At 43.9% G+C, this 8,327-nt stretch overlaps 1 protein-coding gene across 1 annotated transcript in view; it reads right to left on the reverse strand.

Annotated features, from left to right (window-relative positions):
- Nucleotides 1-4,426, reverse strand: part of mecom (MDS1 and EVI1 complex locus) — a 28,355-nt gene extending 23,929 nt beyond the window's left edge. The window contains exons 1-2 of the mRNA XM_084466651.1: nt 4,026-4,426; nt 2,408-2,542 (exon numbers count right to left, since the gene is read on the reverse strand). The gene's annotated coding sequence lies outside the window, so the exon portion shown is untranslated. The remainder of the gene's footprint in view (nt 1-2,407; nt 2,543-4,025) is intronic.
- Nucleotides 4,427-8,327: the final 3,901 nt, after the last annotated feature.

Here is an 8,327-nt window from a genome sequence, read left to right on the forward strand (position 1 = left end):
CCCCGCCCATTATCTGAAACAATTGCTTTGCATAATACATTTTCTCTGTTGAGATCGAGATGTTTTCATACATTTTCTAAAGGTGTGTGTGTGTGTGTGTGTGTGTGTAAGCCTTGCAGGAGCCCTGCTGAAGAAAAGGGGGGTTAAGGGTCTGTATTGTGTGTAAGCGTGTGGTTTGAGGCCGGGTTTAGACTCAGCACTTCTCTGGGGCTGTAAAACCCTGCTGGAATCAGGTACTGTGCACTTTCACATTTCCAGCGCAGAATGAGGAGCGTGGGGAGCAATGTGGACCGCAATGAACAATTCACAATGCGCCGCACAGGGCATGAATTAAGGGAGCAGGCACACATACTCAGACCTGTGTGTCAGATGCACTTAGGCAGGCACACACACACACACACACACACACACACACACACACACCTCACTGATGAAACATAACTGAAACACAATGGACAATCTAAGCACATAGATCAGATAAACAGATAAACACTTTCATCCAAAGAAAGACATTCAAATGCATATGCAACATCTGCAAGAGGCAACACACACAAACACACACACACACACACACACACACACACAGACACACATGCACACACACCCTCCTTGCGAGTGACAGCGGCTATAGAAGACCACCCTATTTAGGCTATTGAACTCAGCCGCACACAGACAGGCTTTGTGCAGTGCTACAGTGCGTTTTCAAAAACACTGATGTTGTCCGGAAAGCTTAAAGACGGCACATTGTGCCGTGTTGTGACAGTGTGTGATACTTAACAATCGCCTCATCATAGCCATGTCCGTGACCTGTCGGACGCTTACGCTGCCACCCGAGCAGAACCGCAGTGTTGACAGCAAGTCACACCTCACAGAGAAAAGCCCTCCTGCTCTTTGTTACTCTTACTCTTACTCGCTCCCTCTCCCTCGCTCTCTCCCTCTCAAACTTCAACTCTCTCTCCCTCTCTATTATTCTCTCTCTGTTACACTCTGTTCCTCTCTCTCTCTCTCTCTCTCTCTCTCTCTCTCTCTCTCTCTCTCTCTCTCTCTCTCTCTCTCTCTCTCTCTCTCTCTCTCTCTCTCTCTCTCTCTCTCTCTCTCTCTCTCTCTCTCTCTCTCTCTCTCTCTCTCTCTCTCTCTCTCTCTCTCTCTCTCACGCATGACTTTAGATCACTTTTAATGACTTGATATAGTTTTGTGTTATAATTAGATTGATGGCCCCAACAAGGGGAACCCTTCTAATGAGGTCATTTCTGCAGTGAAGAACAATAGGGGGATATAAGGCCCATAGGCGGGATGGAACATCCTTCAGACAATCATTGACAGAGAAATTATGAACTCAAGATGCAAGGACTTAATATGCCCAAATTAGGTTTAACCTGGTTAGGTTAATTTTGATCAGAGCAGAAAGTCCACAGTCTTGCTTTGGCTTTGACTGAGCTCTCCTTCTAGTGCTAATTCTAATTCATCTTGAGTGTTCCCTATCTGTGTGAGGTGTGCTGGCCCCGCATGCTCGTTGATCTCCCTTTCTTTCTTCGAAGAGGTCGAGGGAGCCGCCCGCCCAGCATATCTCTCAAATAATATTAAAGCCCCTGCCTTCCTGTTCTGCGCCACTGTTGTCGTTTTTCTTTTTTGCATTGTGATGCCGTGCGTCTACGCGGCAGCGGTGTCCTCTCATGGTGAGATGGACATGAACGGGCCCCCATGTCTTTCTGTACTCGTCTGTCTCCAGGTGGGGTGAAGAATGGGCACTGGGGCATTCCTGGCATATCTCACAGTTTATGGCACGAGCGTGACGGCCAAGTGTGTGGAACTATCTGCCCCGGCGGCCCGTCGCTTCTCATCCCTCCCTGTGGTCCAAGCACGGCAGAAGCCAGCGCACAATTACAGAAACAAAACACACAGATAGCAGTGGCAGACGGGATCCCTGGTGGTTCAGAGTGTGTGTGTCTGTGTGTGGGAAGGTGGTGTGCACAGTGTAATGTCATACGTGTGTGTGTGTGTGTGTGTGTGTGTGTGTGTGTGTGTGTGTGTGTGTGTGTGTGTGTGTGTGTGTGAAAAGAGACAGGGTGGGCCAGCAGCACGTGACAAAGATCACCATAACACCTTTTACCTTAACAGTATGCAGACGTGATGCTCCCTGGACCATATACAAAGGGAAGGCCTACTGGTAAAAACCAACCTGGCTCAGATACTACAGCCCTGTAATATGTTAACACTCACTCTGTGTTTAAAGGCACTTGATTCCCCTCCTTAGAGGCACTGAACTTCTCATATGTTGGCTGAGATAAGCTGAATTCCTTAGTGTCTGTATTCAGTGTTATTTTTCTTTGCGCGTTTTCTCTGTATTTGATCTGATGGTCCGCCAAGCACACACACACACACACACACACACACACACACACACTACCTGGTCATCTAGCTGGCACGCTGTCAGGTTGTGCTGCTTGTTCACAGGGGCAAACTGGATGTGTTTCAGCCAGCTCCCAGTGTCTGGCTTGCTGGCATCCACGCACAACTTCACATGGCCTGGCCCATCCGAGATCTGAGGGGGTCAGAGAAAGAAGGCAGAGAGAGATAGAGAGAGGAAGGGAGGAAGAGAGAGACGAGAGATCAGACTTTGATCTGTGTCAGCCCAGGTAACTGGGGATAAACAGAGACTCACCATACATTACCTCCCACAGAGGAATACAAATGTAATGTTAGAACTCACTGTGGGGCAATACACATGCTGATAAAGGCTGTGCAGGCAGAACAGAGAATGCAGCCCATAGCAGCCAGTCTCCATTGCATACTCAACCTCAGGAAGGATGGGCCACATTTATGTGATTCATCTTTCAGCAAATACAACCCTCATTCAAAATGTTTTATTTTGTTTTTTGGGAGAAAACTACAATACATGACATTTAATTAATACAAGCTTTATAATATATGATTAATGCATTATGCACTTCAAATTGTCATCCCTGTTTTGTTTTGTTTTCGTTCAAATATATTTTAAAGAGCATAAAACATAATTATTTTACCTTTTTTGAAAAGATTAATATACTATAAAAAGTATATTTAAATACAATAATATAAAATGACATATGAACTACATTACTAGAATATGACAATATTCGATTTTACTGCCCTTTCAAAATATCGATTTTACTGCCCTTTTTGACAAACAATTAGGCATAATTGTCTGCTGCAAATTTAAGTCATTTAAAAATCATACAAATAACCTTTAATGTTTAATTTCTACTCATTAATTATTAATAATTGAGTGCATTTTACATTAAAATGGACACAAATTGTCTCAACAAGGATATCATTTGTTTTAAATCGAAAACAATTATATTTATGAAATGTTGCATTTGATATGTAGTCCTATTAAAACAATATATAGTAATAATAACGTTACACATAACAAAAAACGTAATAACAGTTTTAAATTCAAATTATGATATTCGTTTAAATGTGATTATAAGTGTTGTTATGTAGGCTTTAGCCATATACAAATACTTAGCCCATGGAATCATGACTTCAACATATAGCAGACAACGAAACATATAAGGACTTACAATAAAGGCCAAATAAATAGCCTTTGCTTCAAACAAATATTAGGCCTACATTAATAAATAAGGATTTCGATGCTTTTAAGAGAAAATCCTCCGACGAATTGTAAATGTTTGATACAGTTTGAAATTTTAATATGTATAAATGACAACTGTGATATATTTGGGTAAATTGACAGAAATATAAAACCATCATAATGTTGGGATAGCCACCCTACAACAAGGGAAAATCGCTAAAACCCCAAATCCGTCTCTTCTCCCTCTCTGAATAAATATTTAGATTGTATAGGCTCATGCCCTTTGTCCTCAACAACATTACATTTTACACCATATTTATCAAGTGGCTCGTGTTTATCTCTTCTGTTTTACAACCGCTAAACGGCCAGTCAGAGAATAAACAACAAACCCCTTTAACTGTGTCCGAGAACAATCCAATTAAAAACATACATTTTGTTTGGCTCATCTTACCGTGGAAACTCTTGCAACTCAATTAATTCGTCCAGACGGTCTGCAGCGCGTCTCAGTGAACCTCACCGACCTGCGCTCCGCGACCGCGTTTAGGATCACCAAACTAAAGTTGGACAAAACCACGTCTCGGTTACTTGCTCTTCCAGACCGTCCGCTGTCCCGGCGCTGCTTCAGAATCAGATCGACCCCACGGAAGAGACTCGGATCTCTGTCTCACAGATCCCCGGCAGGACGATCCCCGTGTTCACACTCGCTTTATTGTCATGTAGACATCGGTAAATCCCTTGGTGGTAGGCTACAACAACTTGCTCCAACTTCCAAACTGCGAGATCCGCTCGGCGCAGTGTGCGTCGCCTCCTCACACACCCAGGTGTCCGCTGGCGACAAATCAACTTCGCTTCTTTTTTTTTTCTCTCCTCTTCTTCTTCTTCTTCTGCCCCTTCGGTCGGACTGTTGTGTCTGGTGTCGAGGATCGCCCACCTACTTTCCGCGTCTCGGACTCCTATCCGTGCGCCGGTGTTTGTGTGTGTGTGTGTGTGTGCGCGCGCGCGTGTGTGTGTGTGTCTTAAGGAGGATCCTGCTCGGCCATCCGTACTGAGCGGTGCAGAGGGACTGTCTCTTTCCTGCTGTCTCCGCTCGGAAGCGACGCTCCTGGTTGGAAACGTTAAAGTGACAGTGAATCCCAGGGCTGAGTGGGGGGTCAGGGAGAGGTCGTGATGCGGGCTAACTGATGCACTTTTGATTGCATATAGACTACGCTTAATAATCCTGCGTTGTTTTGTTTTACTCAACTCAAACAAATTAATTCATTATCATTTCGGCATTTCGCCCACATTCACTATAGGTCTAACTTTGACCGCTGATTTAGGAAATAATACATGTTTCTGAAGAATAATAAACCAGACAGATATCCATGTGTCTGACATCAAATTAACACGTTGTCTGGCTATTTTTTTTACAAAGGAGCTGAAGTTTTAATTTTCTTGTTTATTTGATCTATTTATTTTTTTCGTCTCTTTGCACACCTGCTCTACCCAACGCCGTGCACCATGTATTATTCTGTTTAAAACACAGGGCAGACAAAGCAGGGTAAACAGAGGATGGGCTCGTGCGCCCGGCACTCACACCAGACCAGCCTATATCCATAAGGGTTAAAGCATGCGTCTTGTTTCCTTATCTTAAATGTATTTACAAATCATGGCCAATAAAAAAGATATACGAGGATACCCCTTCTCTTCTGATGTTCCCAGAACGTTCGCTTCGTTTAGGGCTATAAAGTGCAGCAGCATATATTCACAGTCTTTAATTACAATTAAGCGTTTGCAAATAAAAACAAAAGGTCCGTAAAGGGCCCTACACGAGGGCTTTTATTAGGCAGCTCATAAAGCCCGGGAGCCCGGGGAAAGCCCAGTGATGAGATCAGATGGTGATGGATACACGCCTCGCACTGGCCATCGCCCATTTGACATTGACCTTCCATCCCAGATAATGCCTATTGTTTTACGAAATCGCGGAGCAAATGGGCAGGAAGGACAGGAAAAATCATGTGTAAATAAGCCAAGACCCCGCCACTGATTCCCACCGTCCGTCCGCTCCCTGAGAGGCGAAGAGAGAGACCTTCGCTCTGCCCGGCCATTGATTTCCTGCCTCTCCTCGACTTGTCCATTGTTGGAAGCCTTTTTAATTTAGCAATAAATTGGGAGAGCTCAAGCCGAATGAGCTGTTCTATTTTCTTCCTGTCAGGGTGAGGAATTTGTTTTATGATGCATTGTGTATTAAATACAAGTAATCTGGGAAAGTGATTGCTCCGCGGCCTCCGCCGGTCCAGTGGAGGGTTGTGGTGGAGAGAGACCAGGCTCTCTGGCCGGGGTGGAGGAAGCGAGAGCTGGTAAACAAGAGAAGGTTTGTGGCTATCACCGGGGGTGAACTGGTGCAGAAGTGGCAGGAGAGAGAAACCGCCCTCACTGAGGAAATGTGTATTACTTTCCCCAGTCAGAAGATGGCGTGCTCAACTGAAACGTTTTTTGGGGAAATATGCATCTGAACTTCCAGATATTAATAAAACTTGTTTCGTTGTGCTAATAAGCGCCTATGTCCAGATCAACAAAAAATACTTCATTTTATTGATTTTTTTATTTTTATGTTGTGTTTATCACATTTGATATGCCTAATTAATGGCACTAAATCCACCCAAACTCCAATAAAGGTCTATTTTTAGGAAAGTAGTGCGCCAAACAGTTTTTTTTAAATAGGAAGCATTGTTTTATCTTTCTATAAAAATAAATCTCAAAACATCTAGACTGCGTCCAATTGGTAGCCTATGGATCAAATATAAAAGATCAAACAATCTTTACAAGTCTGAACGGCTGGCAAAGCTCATGAATTCACCATCAAAGTGTAATAGTATGAAATGAAATCACGGCAATTATTTACAAAACATATTTCGTATTTTGTATTTATTTTGTCAATTTGCCATAAACAGTCTGATAAGGCGGGGTTGAATAGGTCTGGTTCATTTGAACATGTTTGAAAAAGCCCTTTATCAACAAATTACAAACAACTTGCTTCCGGCAATGCATTTTATAGTCATTTTATGGAGCTTTTGAACCCTTTTGGTCCGTATTGAGTTTGTATTTTATAAATTGTAGGCCTCCGTGCTTTGATAGGCCTATGCTGTGCATTTCTTGCAGCGAATAAAAGCGAGGCGTTATAGCCTATAGATCCTAAATCAATTAGGCACACTACAAAACGCATCTACAAACGCAATTAGTAGGCCTAGGCTACATTTTCAGTCGTCTTTTCCTTTACTATATCTTAAATTCACTTTTTCGAGTAGGGTAAATCGTAGATTATTTTTCGGGTCTGTTTTGACGGCATTGTAATGTTTATCGCTTGCATATTATAAAAAATGCATTTGTAAAAAGTTTCGTTGCAGGGAAAATTCGTGCATTTGCAGCCAGACACGAGAACTCCGCATGGACGGGGATTCCCATGTGGGTTATAAAGGGGCTCCGGCAGCCCTGGGTCTGAAGGGCGTGCTGCTGCCGCACGGCTAGACGGCACGCACGCACTCACGCACACACACACACACACACACACACACACACACACACACACACACACACACACACACACACACACACACACACACACACACACACACACACACACACGCACACACGCATGCACACGCGTGCAAATGGAAACAGAGACCGACCAAGGTGCACATTCCAGCACATCCTCCAGGACAGAGGGGGAAAAGTAAAGAAAAAATAGAAATATCGAAGCAAAGTCCACATGAAATAGTCCCGCCATTCAAGGAGACCTCCCATTGACACGAGCGAGAGGCTGTATTAAGTCTCCATCATGAGTTTGAATGCATACGACCCCCCTGTGCCATTTATTATGCTTAGGTGTGGGCAATTCAATCAAGTGGCCAAACCCCGTTTACAGCTCAAACACACACTTTTTTTGCGGACACCAGTTCCCACATTTTAACTCACCAGACATGAATCTAAAATACATTTATTCGTAACAAAGACCATATACCAAATATTCTGAACAATACAAATACTATAAGAAAGAAAATTGAACGGGCCTGCTTGCTAATTATAAACCGATAGACCAATACCTTTAAAAAAAAATACTCGTCCAAGTTAAACCATTATTCTACGATTTTACAGGCCCTTATCATATCTAAGATATAGCCTACTCTTCAAATGCCCATATCCCCAAAATCAATAATAAAACAAAGCACAGGAAACGAAAGCGGAAAATGTAAATACGAAAATTTCCTCTGGCCTGGAAGTAGGCCCGTCGTGAGCGCGTGTTAATCTGCACCTTAGTAATTTGGTTGTGCGGGAGAAGACAGAAGCCCCGTTGCTGTGCCCTGCACTTCATAAATCACTGCTTTATGTGGACAAGGTCAGCGGCCCCTCTGGCTCCGCCTGGCCCCTCAGAGAAACGCAGCGCGCCCGGCCATGTTTACCCGGCCGCCCGGGGGCTCGCGGAACCAGCCTAGCTCACTTCTAATTACTTTGGATTATTTTCATTTGCCGGGGTCAGCCAGGCATTCCGACAAAGAGAGAGGAAGAGAAAAAAAGAAGAGAGAGATATAGCAAGGGAGAGAGCGAGAGAGGGACAGAGATAGGGAGAGCGCGAAAGGGAGAGAGAGAGAGAGAGAGAGAGAGAGAGAGAGAGAGAGAGAGAGAGAGAGAGAGAGAGAGCGAGAGAGGGAGAGAGGGAGAGAGAGAGAGAGATTTCTGGTTTGTTTTCTGCATTAGTGAGCCATCATCTGGTGGG

This window comes from Micromesistius poutassou (genome assembly GCF_964030765.1).
Source record: "Micromesistius poutassou genome assembly, chromosome: 4".
NCBI lineage: Eukaryota > Metazoa > Chordata > Actinopteri > Gadiformes > Gadidae > Micromesistius > Micromesistius poutassou.